General features: G+C 41.4%; 1 protein-coding gene across 1 annotated transcript in view; it reads left to right on the forward strand.

The window, feature by feature from the left end:
- The window catches only part of PLCB4 (phospholipase C beta 4), a 386,685-nt gene that overhangs the window by 144,755 nt on the left and 219,007 nt on the right, over nucleotides 1-22,923 (forward strand). The window contains exon 3 of the mRNA XM_081832290.1: nucleotides 8,250-8,309. The gene's annotated coding sequence lies outside the window, so the exon portion shown is untranslated. The remainder of the gene's footprint in view (nucleotides 1-8,249; nucleotides 8,310-22,923) is intronic.

Below are 22,923 nucleotides of genomic sequence, written 5' to 3' on the forward strand. Positions count from 1 at the left end.
AGCCCCTTCCTTCCATGCTTATCAATGTTACTATGTCTTTAATTTAGGGCTCACAAACTTGGGGGAGAAGGGGAGCAGGAGAACATAGGGAAGGGAGTTGTCTGGGTGGAAGAGGTGGGGCAGGGGGTGGGGAGGGGGGAAAAATGGGGGGGGGGACTAGAACCCAGACCTTCTTAGAAGGGATAGATGCCTCTCAGCTGCAGCTGCCTTACCCACAGCACTCTGGGTCTATGATGTCAAATCTTCCAGATTTCCAAGAGAAGCTGGGGCTCCAGAGATGTATAGGAAATCACCGATTTTTAAATGTTGGCAACCAGCTCAAATCTTACAGGTTCCCAAGGTGATCGTTTAAACATGTATATAGTGAGATGGGCTGATTAGCAGCCTCCCCGGTATAGCCCGGAGGAGTGAGGATATGTTGGGGAGACAGAGAACGGGAGGGTGTGAGCTCAGTGAGGACCTGGAGTTTTTTGTTCACCGTCCTGTCCTCAGAGCAAGGAGCAGGGTCTGGCACACAGTGGGTGCTCAGTAAATGTCAATTTGCAAAAAAAATATCAAATGTGATTGCATTGGTGATATGTCATGTTTCTAAAATCCACTTACTCTTAGTGTAGTGACAAGGTACCACTCTGGGCTAACGCAGTGTCCTTTTGGCCTGCCCATTTACCTTTCTTAACCTACAGTTCCGTTCAAAGACTGTTTGGGAAGTCATTAGCCATGGAAGAAGACAAAGCCGGTATTGGGCCCTTCCTTCTGGCTGGCACCCTCCTAGGTACCTGGTGTACGTCTCCTCTCCTTTCACCCTGACCCAGATTTCTAAGGTGGGTCCCAATATGACCTGCATTTCACAGAGGAGGAGATGGTTTCAGAGAGGTGAGGTCAGTTGCTGGAGACCACGCAGCTAGTAAAGGCTGCCCTCCACTTTGTCTGATGGTCAGGCCTCTGCCCTTCTACTCGCTTGCTACTCTGAGCATGTTTGCGAACTGGCAGCATCCGCTTGTTAGAGTTGCAGTCTTTGGTCCCACCTCAGACCTATCCCAAACAGAATCTGCGTTTCATCCACGTACCTTGATGATTTGTGTACGTATTAAAGTTTGGGAGGCATTGTCCTACCCGACAGGGTTCTAAACTTGGGTTATTCATGAGCCACTTTTATGGATTTGGCCAAATCTCTCACCTCAACTTATTACTCATCTTTTCCATTTCCATATATTTGCTTAAAAAGAAAAGGTAACAGGTAAAAAAACACAAAACACAAAACACAAAAACCAAACAGCAACTGTGTGGCACTATGGTAACATGACTGTAGTAAATAGCTATGAAACTCTATTTATAGTGATATACTTAACTTCAATAGAAAAATGACACTATTTTCCATGAAGAGAAGACAAGTGCTAATAAATATGCACCGCACCTTATCTCCACATGTACCATTGTAAGTTACCTGTATTTTATTTATTTTTTATTTTAAAAAAAAAATTTTTTTTTTAAAGATTTTATTTATTTATTTGAGAGAGAGAGAATGAGAGACAGAGAACATGAGAGGGAGGAGGGTCAGAGGGAGAAGCAGACTCCCTGCCGAGCTGGGAGCCCGATGCGGGACTCGATCCCGGGACTCCAGGATCATGACCTGAGCTGAAGGCAGTCGCTTAACTGACTGAGCCACCCAGGCGCCCCGTAAGTTACCTGTATTTTACATGTAAGCTGCACCATTAATAATAAACTGTAATGAAATTGTAAGACATTTCTCCATGGACCATTAATGGCAGTGTGTTCCGTGTTGGGACACGATGCTGCGGCAGATTGTAAAAATGGCCACGAAGTCTTCCCGTCCCTGCACCCATGCCCAAAAGGGTGCACTGGCCCAGCAAGGGTTGAGCCTGTTTCTACATCCTTTCAGTGGGCTTGACCACGTGACTAGCTTTGCCTAAAGCTATGTTAACAATCGGACGCAGCAGAGGCTTGGAAAGTGCTCGTACGTTGGGTCCTGACTTCTTGCCGTTCTTGTGAACTTGAGATCACTATGTGAACCAAGAGAGTTATTGATTGAAGCAACAAAGTTTTGAGGTGGTTTGTCAGGCTGCTCAAACTCACTGACATGACTCTTCTCAAACATTGTTTACAAAACGGTCATTTCCATGTTCAATAGCAGATCAGGGTGAAATGATGCTGTTTTGATTCAGTCTTGCCCAGTCATTCTTCATTTGAAAACAGAAATCTCAATACTGAATATCTCAGGGAGGGTATTAAATGCCAGTCCTTTTTGTGTTCAGTGTGTAGATTTACCAAAAGTGGCCTCAAAGATTTGTACATTTCTTCTCCCTCTGCCGAGAAATAGAAGCTTCACCCTGGGCTCCAGTGCCCCCGTCGCTTTGAAATAAGACCATATCGCAAACACCGAGGCATCTCTCATTACTGGTGGTTTGTGGTGAGCTGTTGGTCCTTTGTTATGGCTTGGAAGCAGTGCCATGCATGTGTTCCTCTTTAGGGAGGGTGAAATACGATCATGTGTATTTCCCATCACAAGGAATCCTGTGGAGAATTTCGACAGCAGATCTTTTAGAAGTGTAAATATTCACCACTTACTAGGTTTCCTTGAAGAGTGTGAATAAGTGCTTTGTCGTTTTTGAAAGAAGCCAACTAATATTCACAGGCAGACTCACTGAAATGCAGCCTTTTAAAAAACCACTTTAATGAAATACAGTTTACCTACCATAAAGATCATCCACTTAAAATGTACGATTTCGGTGGGTTTTGGTGCAACCATTACCATGGTTTAACCTTAGAACACTTCCATCGCTCACAACCACGAGCAGTGCTTCCCTGTCTTCCCTGCCCCTTCAGTCCTACACACCCACCAATCTGCTCTGTATCTCTGTGGATTTGCCTAGAATAGGACATTTCATGTACACAGAATCCTAGCACATGTGGTCTTCTGTGACTGGCTTCTTTCCTTTAGTATAATGCCTTCTAAAGTTTATCCATGATGTCACACATCTCCACGTTGCATTCTTTTATTGCTGACTACAATTCCATCGTCTTCTATCTGCATTTTGTGTATCCATTCATCACTTGATGGACATTGGGATTGTTCCTACTTTTTAGCTATCATGAATACTGCTGTGAAAAAGCATGTAATTTTTTTTTAAATTTTATTTTATTATGTTAGTCACCACACAAGTACATCACTAGTTTTTGATGTAGTGTTCCATGATTCATTGTTTGTGTATAACACCCAGTACTCCGTGCAATATGTGCCCTCCTTAATACCCATCACTGGGCTAACCCATCCCCCCACCCCCCAGCATGTAATTTTTTAATATGGATATGTGCTTTTATTACTCTTGGGTGTATGCCTAAGAGTGGAGTTAGTGAGCCATATGGCAATTTTATGTTTAACCATTTGAGGAACGGCTAGACTGCTTTCACAAGTGGCTGCGCCATTTTATTTCCACAAGCAATGTATGAGCGTTCTGATGTCTCTGAATTCTCACTAATGCTTGTTATAATCTGTCTTCTGATTATAATTATCCTAGTGGGTGTGAAGTAGTAGCTTATTGTGGTTTTAACTTGCATTTCTCTGATGATTGAGCATCTCTTTGTGTATTTGTATATCTTTTTTGAGAAATATCTATTTAGATCATTTCTCCATTTTTAAATTGGGTCGTCTTTTTGTTGTTGAGTTGCAATAGTTCTTAACATACTCTGGATACAAGTCCCTTATTAGATAAATGATTTGCAAAATCTTTTCCCATTGTGTGGGTTGTCTTTTCTCTTTTTTGATAGTGACCTTTGAAACACAAAAGTTTTTAATTTGATGAAGTCAAATAATTTCTTTCATTGTTTGTGCTTTTGGTGCCATATCTATGAAACCATTCCCTAACCCAGGGTCACAAAGATTTACTTATATTTACTCCTATGAGTTTTATAGTCTTAACTCTTATATTTACATGTGTGACCCATTTTGAGCTAATTTTTGTGTATGGTGTGAGGTAGGAGTCCACCTTCATTCCTTTGCATGTGGATATCCAGTTGTCCAGACCCATTTGTTGAGTAGATTCTTTACACATTGAATAGTCTTGGCACCCTTGTTGAATGAAAACCAGCTTTTGTTTATCAGCACCAATAGGATTCTAGGATTTGGGTTTTTGTCTATTTATTAGGTTTCTATGTTATAGAAAAATATTCCACTTTTGAAGGACCAAAAGCATCTACAAAGATACACATAAACACAGACATCCAGAGACTTATACAGATTCACTTGCATGCACAGTCTCTCCTTTACCAAGGACCCATTTGTATCTTTTAACACCTAGAGTACTAATATTGGAAGAAGGAAGTAAGTTGAAGCCTTGATTCATATGATTGCAGCACTAAGTCAGTTATAATAGTTCATCTGCCATATGCCAATAGCTAATTAGTTTACGACAAACTGTTTATACCATTTCACTTTTTGATGGGTAAGTATGTCATCATTGGCTTTCTTAAATGTTGCGGTATCCTAGTCATGCACAGAATTAGAAAGGTTTATGGAACGATGCATCAGTTTTATGCTGGATAGTTACCAGGGCATTAGAGAAGGAAAAGGAAAACATGTCCAGTCTTTCAAGTCTTTTGTTACAGGAGGACTTGGGTGGCAAGTGGTTTCTCAAAATGAGGAACATGGAATGGTAGGGTCATTGATCAATGGGTGTTTTTAGAACTCAGCTTGTTTCATAGTCTCAGGAGGCAGAAAGTAGTTATGTAGTTTAACTTCCCAGCTGTAGGCGGGCCACCTAATTATTCACTTGTTCAATGAAGATTTACTGAGCACACTACATGCTGGGCATTGTGCTAGGTGCTGGGGGTATCCATGATGGTTTTCAGTACTTTCTACAATACTCATTACAATATAAATGTAATATGAAGAAAGGGTAAGTGCCACAGAGAAGGCAGTACCATGGATGCTAAACATGGGTCAAGGTGCCTGCGTTTGAATGTCAGCTCTGTGTGGTTTCTGAAGAGTCACTTCTCAGCTTTCTATAAAATGGGAATAATCACAGTATATACATTTTAGAGTTCTTGTGTGGATTAAACATGATGATACAATCCATGCTTAGAACCTGGGTCATAGTAAATACTCACTAAATCAGTAAATGTACATGGTACTGGATATTCTCTAATTCTGTATATTTAAAATGGATTTTTTTTTCCTCTAGAGAGTTAGGGATGAATTGGATTCTTTTCTCTTTCAGTTTCAATTGTAAAAGGAATAGGTTTCATGGTAAAAGATTACATAATGGTGAAATGTTAGATTAAAATGCAAAGATCCTTTTCTTTCTTTTTTCTTTTTAAAGATTTTGAGAGAGCGTGTACAGGGGTGCGAGGGGGCGGGGAAGGGGAGGAGTGGAGGGGGAGAGAGAGGGACAAGCAGAGTCAGCACTGAGCATAAGCCTGATGCTGGGGCTCAGAGGACCCTGAGATCATGACCTGAGCCTAAACCAAGAGTCTGAGGCTTAAACAACTGAGCCGCCCAGGTGCCCTCTTTTTCTTTTTTCCTTTTTTACCTCCCTTCAGTACCAATTCTCCAGAGGCAGCCAAACTCAAGTTTCTTGTTATCCCTCCAAATATATTCTCTGCATCTAACGATGTTTATACATAGACTGTGAGGTTTGTTTTAACACAGTGGGGTCATGGTACACATATACTCTACTAGAGTTTTAAAAAATTAATACTATGACCTGATTTTTTTTCTATATCTGTCCACATAAATCTGTGTTTTCTTCTTTTTTTTTTTTTAAAGATTTATTTATTTATTAGAGTGAGAGCTCAAGCACGAGTGGGGGAAGGGGCAGAGGGAGGGAAACCCAAACAGACTCCCTGCTGAGCGTGGAACCCTACGCAGGGCTTGATCTGAGGACCCTAAGATCATGATCTGAGCCAAAACTGAGAGTCAGATACTTAAGTGACTGTGCCTCCCAGGCACCCCTATTCCAAATATTTAAATGGACATACTTACAGTAAAAAAGCAGACAAAGAGTTTAATTCTCTTTGAAGTGAAATATTTTCAGGACAGTGAAAAAAATGAGCCAAAATAAAATTGTTTTTTTCCACAAGCAAAAACATATTCATTGTTTATCTGAAATTCACAATTAACTGGGAACCCTGTTTTTTAATTTCCTAAATCTGGTGATGTTAATCACACACACTGTCTAGCCTGGCTTTAAGAAACTTACCAAGCAAGAATCCTTTAAATTTAGCTTTGTCATTCCATTTAAAAAAAATAGTGCATACATTACATTGTATAACCAAGAATCTAAACTGATAACGTCATTTAAAAAAAATCAACTTATGGGGCGCCTGGGTGGCTCAGTTGGTTAAGCGACTGCCTTCGGCTCAGGTCATGATCCTGGAGTCCCGGGATCGAGTCCCACATCGGGCTCCCTGCTCAGCGGGGGGTCTGCTTCTCCCTCTGACCCTCTTCCGTCTCGTGTTCTCTGTCTCTCATTCTCTCTCTCAAATAAATAAATAAAATCTTTTAAAAAGGGGCGCCTGGGTGGCTCAGTTGGTTAAGCGACTGCCTTCGGCTCAGGTCATGATCCTGGAGTCCCGGGATCGAGTCCCGCATCGGGCTCCCTGCTCAGCGGGGAGTCTGCTTCTCCCTCTGACCCTCCTCCCTCTCATGTTCTCTGTCTCTCATTCTCTCTCTCACCAAAAAAAAAAAATCTTTAAAAAAAAAAAATCAACTTATGGTTCTGCTATTCCAGTCAATCAAATGTTTACATTTCTCATGTTCCTATTTAGGTCTATTCTGTGGCCATACATAATTTCAATATAGACATAATCATACTGTAGAACTTGTCATATCCTATTTTTTCAATTAAATTGCATCATAAACATTTTCCACTTTGCTAAGTAGTTTTCATATTTTTAAACCTAATAGCTCAATGTTTTTTAATTTATTTTTAATTTTTTTAAATTAACATATATATTATTTGTTTCAGGGGTACAGGTCTGTGATTCATCAGTCTTACACAATTCACAGCACTCACCATAGCACATACCTTCCCAGTGTCCATCACCAGCTACCCCATCCCTCTCCCACTCCTCTCCACTCCAGCAACCCTCAGTTTGTTTCCTGAGATTGAGTCTCTAATGGTTTGTCTCCCTCTCTGGTTTCATCTTGTTTCATTTTTCCCTCCCTTCCCCTATGATCCTTTGTCTTGTTTCTCAAATTCCAAATATCAGTGAGATCATTTGATAATTGTCTTTCTCTGATTGACTTATTTCGCTTAGCATAATATCCTCTAGTTCCATCCACATCGTTGCAAATGGCAAGATTTCATTTTTTGATGGCAGCATAATATTCCATTATATATATATATATACACCACATCTTCTTTATCCATTCATCTGTTGATGGACATCTAGGCTCTTTCCATAGTTTGGCTATGCACTTCTTTCTTTTTAATGGCCTAGTCTTGCATTGTGGATGTACCAGCCTACCTAGGACCCTACTGTAGAACTCTACATATCAATGATGATGTTCATGATATCCCAATTTAAATTTTACAGACATCATTTTCCCATGTCTCAGTTGTCAAATTTTCTGCCTCTGCCCTTCTTCCCAAATGCAAATGGTCTTCCTCTTAACTTTTGTGTGCTTCTGATACTACCTGGAACGCCCCCCCCCCACCCTGCGCCACCAACCCCATCTTGGAAGGATCTCAAACTCTAAATTTTCACCAAACCAAAATTTCAGTGTCACATCTAGAATCTACATAAACAACTTGTTAACAAAGACAACAAAAAACACGCAGCAAAAATAGTTTTTTTTGTAGATAGATGGAAATCTTTCGTGTTCAGCACTGCTCTTTGTTGAAAGAGCAAACTTTCTTAAAATTACAGTTCATCTAAGGACGTTTTTCTGTTAATCAGGAAAAGATCATTATATTCTAAAAGATTTTAGGTGGCCTTGTTCAGTTGCTCTTTAATTATCTTGACAAAAGTTTGAATAGATCAGCAGCTTAGTAAAAAGGCTGTATAAACCCTGTAGGCTGGCATAGCAGTAATATTTCTGATTTGATGACTGTGTAACTTTGTTGTTTATTTGGAAATTAATGTCACTATTATATTAATGTGCCTTTCTAGTATGTTTTTTTTTTAATATTATAGATTCTGATTTTGAAGTGCAAAAAAGTTCTTTCTTTACATGAGAATCCTAAAGGTCCTTCACATTGATTTTTCTCTGGTCTGTGTCTGCTTCACAGAGGACGGCACTGTGAATTTAACTGAGTGGACATCACTTGCAGTCCATCCAGAGCTGCCTGGTGAGTATTCTGCACACCGTGGTAGAGTTTCTACTTGTGGGGTTCTAGAACTTTCTACACAGTGAATCCCCCTTGATTTATACTGATGTACTATCTGAGATGCCTCTCAAAACTGACTCATAGACTCTTTCCTTCATGCAGTGGAGCATTAATGCCCTGGCATTTTCCAGATTCTCGTTCATTCATTCCACTTCACCCTTTACAAGATTTTCTACTTGCTGTCTATGGTAATACTGCCTGCGTTTGGTGAGCAGTCAAGTATTATTTAAGTAACTGTTCTCTGCAGTTCTTTCTGCAGAGAAGTGCATGACTTGTGTTCAGTCCTATGTAAGTATTGTTTAAGAAGATTCCCACATATGTGAAAAAAATCACAACTATGTTCATTGTCAGCTAGAATCTACTGCCCATTTTGTGGGAAACTACCTATGGAGATGATATAAATAGATTCTCCCAGTGCCCCTCTAGAGTTCCATTTATAAATCTTTAAATAAATCTGAAATGGGAGCCAGAAATATCTTTATACGGCCGATTCTTTTTGTTTATAAACTGTAACTTGCCAATGCTACATTCTAGAGCCGGGATCCTGGTGGATAGGAGAGATGGTTCTTTTCTGATCTCTTAATTAAATTTCTATTTTCTAATTGCTGTCCAAGGGAAAGACTTGGAATATATATATATTCCACATAAAATGACTTCTCGTCTGTTGAGAAGTATATATATATATATATATATATATATAGTTTCTTCAACAGACGAGAAGTCATTTTATAGTGAACACATGAAAAAGATAACCAACTTGACTGTTTATCCTCGTAGGTGAACTCCAGGTTCTGGGCATTTGAAGACAATGGTATTTTTTCCCCACCACATTGCAAGTCCTTTGGGACACTCTGTTATCTTCCAGTGGGGTCTGTGGCTGATTTTCTTCCAGCCTTTCTATGTGGGGAGAGAAGAATCACATTTCTCTAAGTGATCAGTATTTAATGGTGACACAAGAATATCAGGAAAGTAGATTTATTATTGAATGTCCCTACCTATTTTTAGTCAAGGGCACTGTTATTTTACTGCTTCCCATGGAAGACTCATAAACCATGTCTTACTTAGCAGGCAAACCAGTGTTGGGGTGGGGGGATTGCTAAATAATTCTCCAGGGACTTTAAATTAGTGCAGACATGACATCTGCTTTTTAGCCTTTATTACATTTTTCTGGACTGCTCACTGTCTCTGCATAATAGTTGTTATTCTTAAGAAATAGATCATTTTCATCGGCGTATTATACATGAAGAATTATGTGCTTAGCAAAAATAAACACGTGATGCAAAAGTTTAAAGAAAACCAGAAGTTGTTTGTTAAATATTTTAAGTTCCAAGAAGAAGTTTCTCTATATGAAGTGGTATAAATGCCATGTGCTTCATTTTACAAAGGCTCTGGATGGACTCAGGTCCTAAAACAGCTACTATAGTATGTGGGCTCTTTTTCCATTCCCACCTCAAAATAGGATCTGATTGGAATCAGGGCCCCACATATCACCAGGGGGTGGTTATCCTTACCTTAGTTTTGCCCTCTTTTCAAAGAGAGAATTTCCCCTCTTCTTTCCCTCTGTCCTTTATTAAAAAATTTAAAAAGTTCAACTCTAGGAACATTTGGTTTTTGGGTATCTTGTATTAAGAGACAGTTTTTTTGTTTGTTTTTTGCATTGAATTGAAATCTTATTCTTTTATAATCTCTTCCCGTGTTAAAAATTAGAAACATCTAGACTTGGGAGCTGGAACTCCTCTGGTTTTATCTTGAACACCTGCTTTATTTCTCCATGATTCCCATCATGACTACCTTTGACTGTACATTAGTTCAGAACATTTGTTTTAGGCCTATTGCATGCACAGTAGGCATTCAGAATATGTTTTAATTCCTGTAATGGCACAAAGGTGAATATATTTATGTCTCATTCAACTTGGCTTTTTATCAGTGTAGGCATCAACTTCTAAAATAGAAAATACTTATAGAGACCAAATAAACTACTTTTGGATTAATTACTCTCGCCATTGTATTTCTAGCTTCAGGGTGACTCTTGGTAAAGAGGAATTTATAAATCTAGTCAAACCAACGGTGGTCTTCAAATTTTATGGAAAGAAAGAAAACAACCTTCAATACCTTCTTTCCCGCAGTATTGCAGTTTGGAAGATTTACCTAAATTTGGGGCTGCTTGCTTTCTGAATGATTTTAAATTGTTTTTATTAAATATTGATTACATACAGAATTTATAACATCAGGTATGAAGCTCACTAAACTTTAGTGTTGACTTCTTTTTCTTTTTACCTTTACTTTGGAGCCTTAGATGCTGTTCTAACTTCTCTCACATCTGGAGATATAGAGCTAGATATATAGTGACAACTACACACACACACACACACACACACACACACAGCTGTTAGCATCTTTTTTTAGACCTAAGACCTGTGTTCTACCATTGCTGCAGTGCTCTTTAGAATCAAAGATGATTCTTATTACAATGTGGATAGTGCAGTTGTTTTAAACTCTTAAGTATTATATATAGAAGCTCTTATTCCTGGTACAACAACAAGAATCTGGTTTCATGTTTTCCTAGAGCCCATTCATGCATGACAAGAGTCTTGGGCTGAGCTCCCCAGAAGCAGCCTCGAGATGAGGGATTTTTGTGCAAGTGTCTTATTAAGGCAGTGCTCCCAGGAGAAACAAGTGAGTTGGAGAGAGAGAGAGAGGGAGGGAAAAAGCAAGCAGGGGGATAATTCAAGCCAAGTCCCTGCCTCAGCCTTCATCCTGGAGGAAAGCTCTGGAGCATAATGGCTTCTGAGAACCTCTTCCTTCTGCCTCAGGGCAAGGGGTTGGGCTTTCCTATCTCTGCATCAGCCTTAGGCTGTGGACTGTTGGGAGGGGGGCTGTGAACTTGGGAGCATTTTGCTTCTTTGCATCCTGCTACAAAGCAGCTCCAATAGGTTAAGGGATGTTCCTCTGAAGAAACTTGCAAGTGCCATCTCTCAGAAGCAAAGCACATATAAGCCAGGAGATTGGCGCACAGGACAGTGAAAAGGGACCCAGTGGTATCTGGACAGGACCCTGGATTGTCTGCTCTCCCTAGCAGCATGCTAGGTCATCTCTCACTCCTACAGACCCATTTTTCATCCCTTAGGCTTTCATCCATTTCCCGGGACAAGTCTTCTGCACTTTCAGAAGCACTTTATTTACTTATTTTTAAAGATTTTATTTTGTCAGAGAGAGAGAGAGAGATACAGAGCACAGGCAGGGGGAACGGCAGGCAGAGGGAGAGGGAGAAGCATACTACCTGCTGAGCAGGGAGCCTGATAGGGGCTTGATCCCAGGACCCTGGGATCATGATCTGAGCTAAAGGCCGATGCTTAGCCAACTGAGCCCCCCAGGCATCCCCAGAAGCACTTTAAATGCACTTTCTTCCCTAGAGAAGGTAATAAGCTAGTGCTTCAAATATCCATGTCCTAAAGAGATTGCAGTGTGGAGAGATACCTAGGTAATTTTCGGTGAATAAAATTTCTACCTATATTAGAGTCAAAAAAATCTGAAATTTCAAAGGCTTTCCTTAGATGAATGTCATCTTGAATAATGATTTTAGTGCCCTGAAAAAGGAGGCAAGGATATTGTGTGATTGTATGATTGACAATTATTCTTGCTAGTGGCGTTTTTGAGCATACATACTAAGTCTGTTATTTTTCATTCTCTTTTAACCATCCTTTTTATTCCCTAATACTTGACCTTTGTCTTTAAGAGTATTTTCTCCCACAAACTTTTTAGGGGAATATAGATGGTGTTTCCTTGGGCGCCTTCAATTCAGTAGAGCACAAAATTGCAATCCCATAGAAATTTCACGTGAGCAGCACATGCAATTCCAGTTTTTCTTGTAGCCTCATTAAAAAAGTAGAAAGGAGTAGGTTGTTATAGCAGCCTGAGCTGGAGGCTGGGAAGTCCAAGATCACAGTTGAAATTAATTTTAATCTATTTAGCCTAGCACATCCTAATTATTATTTTAACATTTAATTAATATAAACATTATTAATGAGATTTTACATTTCCTTCATCTGGTGTGTATTTTGTACTTAAATCTCAGTTCAGACCAACCATATTTCAAGCCCTCAAAAGCCACATTTGGCTAGTGACACTGTGCAACTTCAGAATGTTACAGCCTCCGGTAAGAGGCTTACTTCCTTTGAGATAAGACTTTGTTAGCACCCTGGAATCTCCCAGCTTGGTAACTGTTCATTAAAGACATGAGGCGGCACTGTTTTCCAAAGAAAGTGAGCTGATTTGTCTTGGAGGAGCCAATACTATTTGCATTTGCTAACTTAAGGCCCTGTAGTCACAGATGATGATTAAAATGATTGGGTTTGGGGACACCTGGGTGGCTCAGTTGGTTAAGCATCTGACTCCTGATTTTGGCTCAGGTCATGATCTCAGGGTCCATGAGACCGCTTTTTGCTGGGAATGGAGCCTGCTTAAGATTATCTCTCTCTCTCTCTACCCCTCTCTCTCTGCCTTCACCCCTCCCACCCCGATCTCTTTCTCTCTCTAAATAAAATGATTGGGTTTGGCAGCTGAGCTGTCACTGATAACCTTCAAGAATGCAAAATCCTAGGGTCACTTTTTGGAGGAAAATGGATCATGAATGAAGGGTAATATATAGAAAGATTTCAAAGAGGGTAATGGGAAAGTGTGTGTATATGTATATAATGTGTGTTAGAAGGTTCTCAAAAAGTTTGGGTACTTGCATGTAAACTGATGAGGCTGGAGTACTAAATATACAATAAGAAAGGCAGGTCATGGCTAGATTGATACCAAGTTAAAAACACTGGATTTTCTAATGCATTGGAGTAAGGTATCCTCATGATCCAGTTTATATGCTGGGGTCTGTTTTAATTATTTATCATTGTATAGGAAATCACTTCAGAATATAGTGGCTCGAAACAACAGTGGTCTCTTTTTTACCTCTCACTTCTTCTGTGGGTCCAGGGTTTGGGTAGAGCTCCATTGTGCCCTTCTGGCTTGGGGTCACTCTAGTGGTTGCATTCTGTTGGCTTCTGAAGCTGAAAGAGCAAGAGGCTGGAGCAGCTGATGGCTGACTTGCCCCTCTCTCTCTCAACATAGACTCAGGATTTCTTCCCAGGCAACTGTGGGCCTCCTCACAGCATGGTGGCTTCCGGGCATCCCGACTGCTTACATGGGCTCCAGTGTGATGGTTCCAGCAGACGGGGTGGCAGCAGCATTACTTTATGACTTGACCATGGAAGTCTTGTTGCATTATTTCCATCAAATTATTTGGTTATAGGTGAATCAGAAACCTGCCCAGTTTTAAGGGAAGGAGATTTAAAGCCAACATCTCAGTGGAAGGAGTGTTAAAGTCACATTGTGTGAAAACAACGTTGGAGATACCATCTACCACAGGCACCCTCTCCAGTGTCACTGCTAGACCCATCTTGGCCCCTTTGGATGCTCTGGGAATGGTCTAGCATGAACAGACCATTCCTTTCTGGGCATACTTCTGCACAGTGGCTCTCTCTCCTTCCCTTTCCTGGTCAGCTGGACTGGGCTGCCCTAAAGAAAAATCTAAAGTCTTCTGCTTAGGCAATGAGTGGCCAACCCTGGCCTTCCATTCATTTTTCATTATCTTCACTTAGTGTTTATTGTTAGAGGCATTCCAGGTGGTGGGCATACCCCAGCCTCAAATGTTTTCCTCCCTTTTCTGATTTGTGGGGGAATTGGAAGATGAAAGAGAAAAGAGCAAAAACGAAGGAAAAATTTTATAGCCCTTTCTAACCCTTTACTCCTCTTACCACCCATGGATGTCCTCCTCAGAAGAGAGAATTCTCCACCTTGGCCAACAGCAGGGGTTTTTCTCACCATCTTTCCATTTCTGGGATGGCTGTCTGTTGCCTATTTCTTGGTTCTTCATGGTCAACTGGGCTTCTTTTCACAAGGTGATTGGAAGGAGGGAAGATCGGTGTGGGGCCAGCACCATGACTTTGGAAGATAACTTACTTACAGTTTCGGAGGTCAGCATTCTGTACTTCCTGGTTCTTCCTCGGTTTCATAGGAAGATCTCTATTGCCACAGTCGCAAATTTATCTCAGCTGGGACCCTGAAACTAGGTACAATGAACTTTGACTTCTTTTCCCTCCTTCCTCTTCTGAAGTCATAACCTTCAACTAGAAAAGATTAAAATGCCAGCAGTGTAAGGGTTTAGAGGTGAAGTGTATTGAATTCTGCAACTTACTGTGAAATACATCTTTTAAAAAAGAGCTGATGGATGGATAAAAAGCCAGCTATTCAAAAAAGCTAGGTCGTGGGAATACAGTTGTTCACTGTAAAACAAAACAAAAAACAGCTTACAGCTTTTCTTTATTTTTTAAAATGTTAGAGTCAACTATACTTCAATACAAATATGGTAGAGAAAAAAATACTAACCATAGAATTATAGTGGGAGGGGCGCCTGGGTGGCTCAGTTGGTTAAGCGACTGCCTTCGGCTGAGGTCATGATCCTGGAATCCCTGGATCGAGTCCCACATCAGGCTCCCTGCTCGGCAGGGAGTCTGCTTCTCCCTCTGACCCTCCCCCCTCTTGTGCTCTCTCTCTCTCTCTCTCATTCTCTCTGTCAAATAAATAAATAAAATCTTTAAAAAAAAAAAGAATTATAGTGGGATACATTTGACAAAAAAGGTCGGTTTTCTACTCTAGTAAGTGCTTAAGGTTTGTCCTGTTCTTCAAGCCCTGCCCCCTCCAAAAAAAAGTTTCGATGCAAGCTTCTAAAAGTTTGTGGTATTAGCAAAGGTGTTTGTTCCAGCTGATTTCCCAAAAGATTGGAAGAAACTAGAAAATGCTGAACAGTCCTAGACAAAAAATTTTAGCTCTTGCCCTTCCATTTCTCATTTTCTTTGGGCTTTTCATGTGTAGCTTGTGAGATGATCTGTTGAAGTCATTACGCTAATACAGTTGCTCCTGTGTCTCCTTTCCCAAGGGCCTGTGTGTGGTCGCGACACCAAGAACTTCTCCCCTCAGTGTTGCAGGGTCCCGTTTTGAGTTGAGCGTCTGAAATCTTTTCTAGGCCTGAAATACGGATTCCCCCCCTGCCAAATGGAAATACTTGCAAATGTTTCTATAAAAGGGAGGAGAAAAAAATAAATAAATTCTAGTGCTCTCTGCTCTTTGTAATTTTTTTGTGACATTACCAATTAAATGGCAAAAGCCCAGTGGAAATGGTTGCATCTGAAAAGTCCTTACGTACTTTTCCGCAATGAAAAGAGGAGCAGGCATCCTGGCTGCTCTCCTCAGGTGGGAAAGGGCAACTGACTGAGGCCTGAGGACTAAAATAAACCCTCCCGGGAGAGGAACCAGCCTGTGACCTTGGGCCGTTAACCACCTCCCCGATCAGCTGCTTCCTTTCTTGCCATATTTTGTGGCCCCTGGGGGGTAGTCCATGTCACGAAGGCAGGAGGAGGGCAGTTGGAGGAGGACTCGGTGGCTCTGTTGGGGAGAGTGCTGACCCGTCCCGTTTAGCCAGAGGACGTGTGGCTTCACTGCGAGCCTTCAGGTTGCTGGGAGAAAAGCAGCAGGAAGCTCATGAGATGGTAGTGCTTTTTATACTCCTTGAGTAATAATACAGTGTTTCTGAATTGGAGGAGGTGCAGTACACCTTCTCATTGGAGATCTCTCAGAGGGTCTCTGTGGAACTGATGGGAAAATAGAAGTGAATCCCACATCCCTAAGCAATTAGAGGTTTACTTTATTTTTTTTAAAGATATATTTATTCATTTGAGAGAGCGAGAATGAGAGAGAGTACATGAGAGGGGGGAGGGTCAGAGGGAGAAGCAGGCTCCTCACTGAGCAGGGAGCCCGATGCGGAACTCGATCCCGGGACTCCAGGATCATGACCTGAGCCGAAGGCAGTCGCTTAACCAACTGAGCCACCCAGGCGCCCCTAGAGGTTTACTTTAAAGCTGGATGATGCTCCTGGTGACTTTAATTTCTCACCTGGCTGGATGTCTTACGGTGTGGGAGTCAGAATGGGAGCTCTGAAGCCCAGGGCCTTGGTTTTCCCATCTGGGAAATGCAAGAGATGCTTCTGTAAGCTGTTCCTGAGAACGAGATGGTGCATACATGGGACCTGTCTTATACCCAGTATGTTCCTTCATGTTTTCCTTCCCCGTGGATGTTGCTGAGGCTCCAAACTACTTGCTACTTAACTGGCAGGCCTCTTTCTGCTCCCCTGTAGCCCCATGCTCATTCTTCCATAAGAAAGTAAAGGCATAACCAGTCTGGAACGGACCAGCCTTGAAGAGCTCCAGGTACCATGTTGTCCTCACGTTAAGGACCTTCTCCTACCTAGGGTGCTCTGCCCTCTGGGACTCTACAAAGTGAGGTTTCTGTGGATTCCAGACTGTGTACAGATGCTGCTCTTCAATTAGAAAGACCATCTCTGTATTGACCATTTTCTTTTCGTGGTTTCCCAGTATTTCTACTTCTTCCCTCCATCCACGTTTGCTGGCACCACTGCCCATGCTGGTGCTCATTTCTGCCATCTTCGGGGGCTTCAGTCTTAAAGACCTGGGCTGCTTTGCCTGCCTTGTCTTTTCTTCTTCCTTCAGCTTTCTTTTTTTAATTGAAATGGCATTTGCGTAACCAAAAGTAACCATTTTATTTTTTTGTTTGTCTTTTATGGTTTTAATTAATTTTTAGAAGGGGGAGAGGGAGAGAGCATCCTAAGCAGATTTCACACTCAGCGTGGAGCCCAGTGTGGGACTCGATCTCACAACCCTGAGACTATGACCTGAGCCAAAACAAAGAGTTGGATGCTTAACTGACTGGGCCACCCAGGCTCCCTGTAACCACTTTAAAAGGAGCAATCCACTGTCATTTAGTGCATTCACAATCTTGTACAACTACCACCTTTCTCTAGTACCAAACTATTTTCATCATCCCAAAGAAAATTTCACAGTTATTAAAGAGTTGCTCCCCACTTTCTCCTTCCCCAGCCCCTACCAACCACCAATCTACTTTCTGTCTCTGGATATTTCATATAAATGGAATGATACAATACAGGACCTTTTGTGTCTGGCTTTTTTTTTTCACTAGGAGCAATGTTTTTAAAATTCATCTATGTTATATTGCCTATGTCAGTACTCCATTCATTGTTATAGCTGAATAATAATGTCTGGGAGCGCCTGGGTGGCTCAGTCAGTTAAGCATCTGCCTTCGGCTCAGGTCATGATCCCAGGGTCCTGGGATCAAGCCCTGCATCGGGCTCCTTGCTCGGCGGGGAGCCTGCTTCTCCCTCTCTGTCTGCGTGTCACTCCCCCCTGCTTGTGCTCTCTCACTCTCTCTGTCAAATAAATAAATCTTTAAAAAAATAAAAAATAAAAAAAATAATGTCTGTTGTGTGCATAGGCCCCAGTTGGTTCATGCATCCATTAATGGACATTTGGGCTGTTTCCATCTTTGGCTATTGTAAATAGTGCTGCTTTGAACATGTGCATCCATGTGTCCGAGTCCTTCTTTTCAGTTGCTTTGGGTATATACCCAAGAATGGAATTTCTGGGTCCCGTTGTAATTCTCTGTTTAACTTTTTGAAGAATTGCAACTCTCTTCTCCACAGTAGCTGCACCATTTTTCATTCCTACCAGCAATGCACGAGAGTTCCAGTTTTTCCACATGATTACCAACGATTACTTTTTTTCTTTTTTTTTTTTTTAAGATTTTATTTATTTATTCATGAGAGACAGAGAGAGAGACAGAGGCAGAGGGAGAAGCAGGCTCCCCGCGGAGCAGGGAGCCCGGTGCGGGACTCGATCCCAGGACCCTGGGATCATGACCTGAGCCGAAGGCAGACGCTTAACTGACTGAGCCACCCAGGCGTCCCACTTTTTTTCTTTTTATTATAGCCATCTTCGTGGGTGTGAAATTGTACCACATGTGGTTTTGATTTGCATTCTCTGATAACTAATGATGTTGTGCATCTTTTCATGTGGCTGTTGGCCATTTGTATACCCTCTTCGGGGATATGTCTGTTCAATTCCTTGACCCATTTTTTAAGTGGGTCGATTGCCTTTTGATAAAAGTTCTTTATTCTGAATACTTGATCCGTATCAGGTATATGGCTCGCAGATACTTTCTCCCATTCTGTAGGTTGTCTTTTTACCTTCTTGATAATGTCTTCTGATGCACAAGATTTTTTTAATTTTGATGAAGTTGTATTAACTTTTTTGTTGTTGTTCTTTCTCTCATTGTCTTCTGTAAGAATCCACTGCCAAACCCAAGGTTATGAAGGTTTACCCCTATGTTTTCTTCAGAGAGTTTTGTGGTTTAAGGCTATTATATCTATGTCATTGATCCATTTTCACTTAATTTTTTAAATATAATGTTAGGTCAGGGTCCAACTTCATTCTTTTGACATGTGGATATCTAGTTGTCCTAGCACCGCTTATTGAAGAAACAGTTCTTGACATTCTTTATTTTTTTATTTTTTATTTTTAAAATTTTAATTCCAGTATAGTTAACATACAGTTATATTAGTTGCAGGTGTACAGTAGTGATTCATCAATTCTCTGCAATAATCAGTGCTCATCATGATATGTGTACTCTTTTTTAAGAATTTCATTTATTTGAGAGGAGAGAGAGAGAACATATGCGTGAGCATGAGACTGGGGAGGGGCAGAGGGAGAGGGAGAAGCAGACTTCCCAGTGAGCAAGGAGCCCAATGCCGATGCTGACTGAGCCACCCAGGTGCCCCACAATAAATGAACTCTTAACCCCCATCCCCTATTTCACTTATCCTCCCAACCCCCACCCCTCTGGTAACTGTCCGTTTGTTCCCTGTAGTTAAGTGTCTGTTTTTTGGCTTGTCTCTTTTTTTCTTTGTTCATTTGTTTCTTAAATTCCACATGTGAGTGGAAATCCTTTGGCATTCCTGACAGTCTGTTGACCATGATGTATGAGCCTATTTCTTGAGCCTCAGTTCTATCCTATTGTTCTATATGCCCATCCTTATTCCAGTGCCACATTGGTTGGATTTTCTGTGTCTTTGTAGTAAGTTTTGAAATCACGAAGTATGAGTCTTTCAACCTTGTTTTTCCCCCCCAATATTGTTTTGGTTATTTGGGGCTCATCCTCCTCTTTTATTATTTTGTCCTATAGTGATTCTTGAAGTGGGGTATTGGGACCTCAGGACAAAGCAGCAACCCAGTGAATAGTCATGTACTCCCATGGGGGTTTATTACAGGCATGGTAGAACCCAAAGGCTTTTTTTGCTTAAGGTCATTCCCTAGGAACCGTGACAAGAGCTGCATTGGTGGTATTGAAAGCAAACCCAGGGCACAAGCTGTTGGGTTAAAGCTGCTCATTAGAATTCCAAGGCAGCCTTTTGGGGGAAGAAAAAAAAAAAAGCAAATGCCCAGCCTCCTCTTTGCTATGATAACTAGATATTGTTTTCTAGTTTGTGCGTATGTTCAGTTGTATTAGTCATGATCCTCAATTATATAAACTTTAAAAAAAAAAAAAAAAACCCTCTCCTATAAAGGAGAGCTCTGACCTAGGTATCAAAATCAGAAAACAGTCAAAAGGTGGAAAGACAGAGCGGGGTGAGGGGGAGGGTGATTTTGCCAGGATCGGTTGCTGGGATGACTCACATTGGTTTCCAGTATGTTTGACCTCTGGTCCATTCCTTTGAGAATATGTAGGATTTTCCTTTTGGAAATAACTCTGATCTGTGAATCCTCGGCAACTGCTTTTTAAGCATTTCCAGATGGCCCTGAAAGTCCTCATCTAATAGAAGCTGAGAGATTGCTCCTGGGGGGGGGGCGGGAGAAAGCTGCTTTCACCCCTAGATACTCCACAGTGGGAAGGTAAGAGATACAGGCATGTGTTTTCTGCTTGACCCTCATTAGAGTAAGAGTTAGAAGCAGGTACATGTGTGTTTATGTGTATACATGTATATGTATTAATGAACTCTCATTTAGAGCACAGAGTGAAAAACCCAAATAACTATCCAGGGACAAGTATTAGACAAATGAAACAAAGGTAGCAAGAAATGGATTTCGGGTGAAAGATGCAGGGAGAGTGTCGGAGGTAACTTCCTTTTCCCAAAAAGTGAGCTTCTTTTTCGTACTATATTTGGTAGCTTTAGTATACATTTAAAACACTTTTTGCAACAAATATGGATTCTTTGTGTTTAGAACGGTCTTTGAAGAAGCTTAAGAAAGGAATCATCAGAGTGATTATAAGCGGACAATACTGGAAAACTTCGTATTTTCCCCCTCACAGGCCATATGTAGTCATAGTATAGTCCTCTAGAGCGGCCATAGAAAAATGTCACCAACTGGGTGGCTTAAACAACAGCAATTTATTTTCTCACCATTCTAGAGGCTAGAAGGTGTCATCAGGAGTTGTTTCTCATGAGACTTTTGTCCTTGGCTTGCAAATGCCACTCTCTTGTTTATCTTCACGTAGACTTGTCTCTGTACATGCACAGCCCTGGTGTCTGTGTGCCTAAATTTCCTCTTCTTTATAAGGGCACCAGCTGGATTGGATTAGTGCTTACCCTAATGACCTCATTCTAATTTAATCACCTCTTTAAAGGCCCTGTCTCCAAATACAATCACATTCTTAGGTAGCTGGGAGTTGAAGCTTCACCATAAGAATTTTTGAGGAGACAAGTTCAGCCCATGTCAGGCAGCGTTAGGTATGTTGAGGAAGGCATAGATGAAGTAGGACATTAGAACCAGGAAAGTAGATGAAAGCTCAGGGCCATGAGGGAAGCTGTTTCCCTAGTGATCAATGTGTCGCTTAGCTTTTGCTGTATAACAGACTGTCTCTACCCCTCCACCCACCCACCCCTGGTCAGTGTAGTGACTTAAACCATGACCATTTATTTAGCTCACAATTCAGTGCGTTGGCAATGTGGACTGGCCTCGGCTGGGAAGTTCTCCTGCTCTTTGTTGGGTTCACTTGAGTATCTGTGGTCAGCCGCTGGATATGTTGAGGACTGGCTGGTCTAGGACGGCCCCAGCTGGAATGGCTCATTTCTCCTCCTCTTGTCTCTTGCCTTCTAGCAGGCTGGCTTGGGCATGTTCACATGGCAGGAGCCAAGTACAGGGAAGGCGAGAGCAAGGGGGAGAGAGTGAGTGTGTGAAAAGCACACCCATCATTTCTGCCACATTCTGTTCACCAAGGCAAGTCACAGGCTAGGCCAGATTCAAGAGGTGGGGAAGTGTAGACCCTTTCAGGTAAATGGCTTTGAGATGAGGATTACTTGACTGTCAAAGTTCTGTGGCCCATTTTCTTTTATACTCGTAATAGACTTTGCTTGTACTCATGGATCAGAAAATAACATTCTGGGAAGGAATTGCAAGTGCATTTATTTACGAGTCAGTGGTGGTTCTTTGTTCCCAAATTGGGATGAATGATTTAATGAGAACATTTATGTCAGCCACGGGTGTCATTCTTGCATGGCTTGGTCTAGACAAATCACTGGGACAGATTCTAGTTGGGAGAATGCTAAGGGAGAGCTCAGTTTTCTTCCCTTATGCTGCTTAGAATACTAAATACCCCGGAAATAAGATCATCTAGTGGAAACCTTCAGCTCTTATCTGATGGCGATAGGCCTCATAAAGCTGAGGCAGGAGAAACAGGATCTCTGAGGTCTTCTCTAGGGAAGATATTGAGCAAATTCAATTCTGACACCTTATATGGTAGAATATGCTTCATAACCCTCTTAGAAGAGAATTACCTCCTTCACACCAGATTTACTAGTCGTACCTACATGGGGGTCTGTTAAGGGAATCTGTCCTCGGAGCGCCTGGGTGGCACAGTCGTTAAGCGTCTGCCTTCGGCTCAGGTCATGATCCCAGGGTCCTGGGATCGAGCCCCGCGTCGGGTTCCCTGCTCGGTGGGAGACCTGCTTCTCCCTCTCCCACTCCCCCTGCTTGTGTTCCTTCTCTCACTGTGTGTCTCTCTCTCTGTCAAAAAAATAAAAAATATTTACAAATATTATTTAAAAGAATCTGTCCTCTAATTAGTTCAGTATCTTATATTAAACAAAAAAACCAGACAAAATGCTGTGTATAGCAGCTGTTCCTTAGCCCCATGTAGGATGACTCCAGTACACTGAATTTCCGAAAAGACTGAGAAGAACATACAAGCATCTTTTAGAGCAGAGAAAGGCAACTGGTGTGTAGAGTCTGAAAATTCCAGTATTAAAGTTGTATATCTGGAAAGCAACAATAAACATTTTTAGTGCATTTCCATAGAAGAATCATTTGGCAGATTCTTAGAAAGTTATACATACACTATGACTCCAGCAATTTCCCGCCTAAGTTTTCTTTCCAAAGGAACGAAAACACTTGTCAATGAATGTTCATAGCAGCTTTTGTCATAATAGCAAAAACTGGAAACAACCAAATATCCACCAACAGGTGATGGATAAACGAATTATGATGTGTGCGTGCAATGGAATACTGGTTAGCAGTGAAAAAGGAACAAATCACTGGTACAGACAACAACTGGGGTGAACCTCAAAAACACCCTGTTGAGTGAAAGTAAATGATACATAAAAAGGTACATGCGG

Source organism: Leptonychotes weddellii, chromosome 10 (assembly GCF_054177405.1).
Source record: "Leptonychotes weddellii isolate Sample4059 chromosome 10, ASM5417740v2, whole genome shotgun sequence".
NCBI classification, from domain to species: domain Eukaryota; kingdom Metazoa; phylum Chordata; class Mammalia; order Carnivora; family Phocidae; genus Leptonychotes; species Leptonychotes weddellii.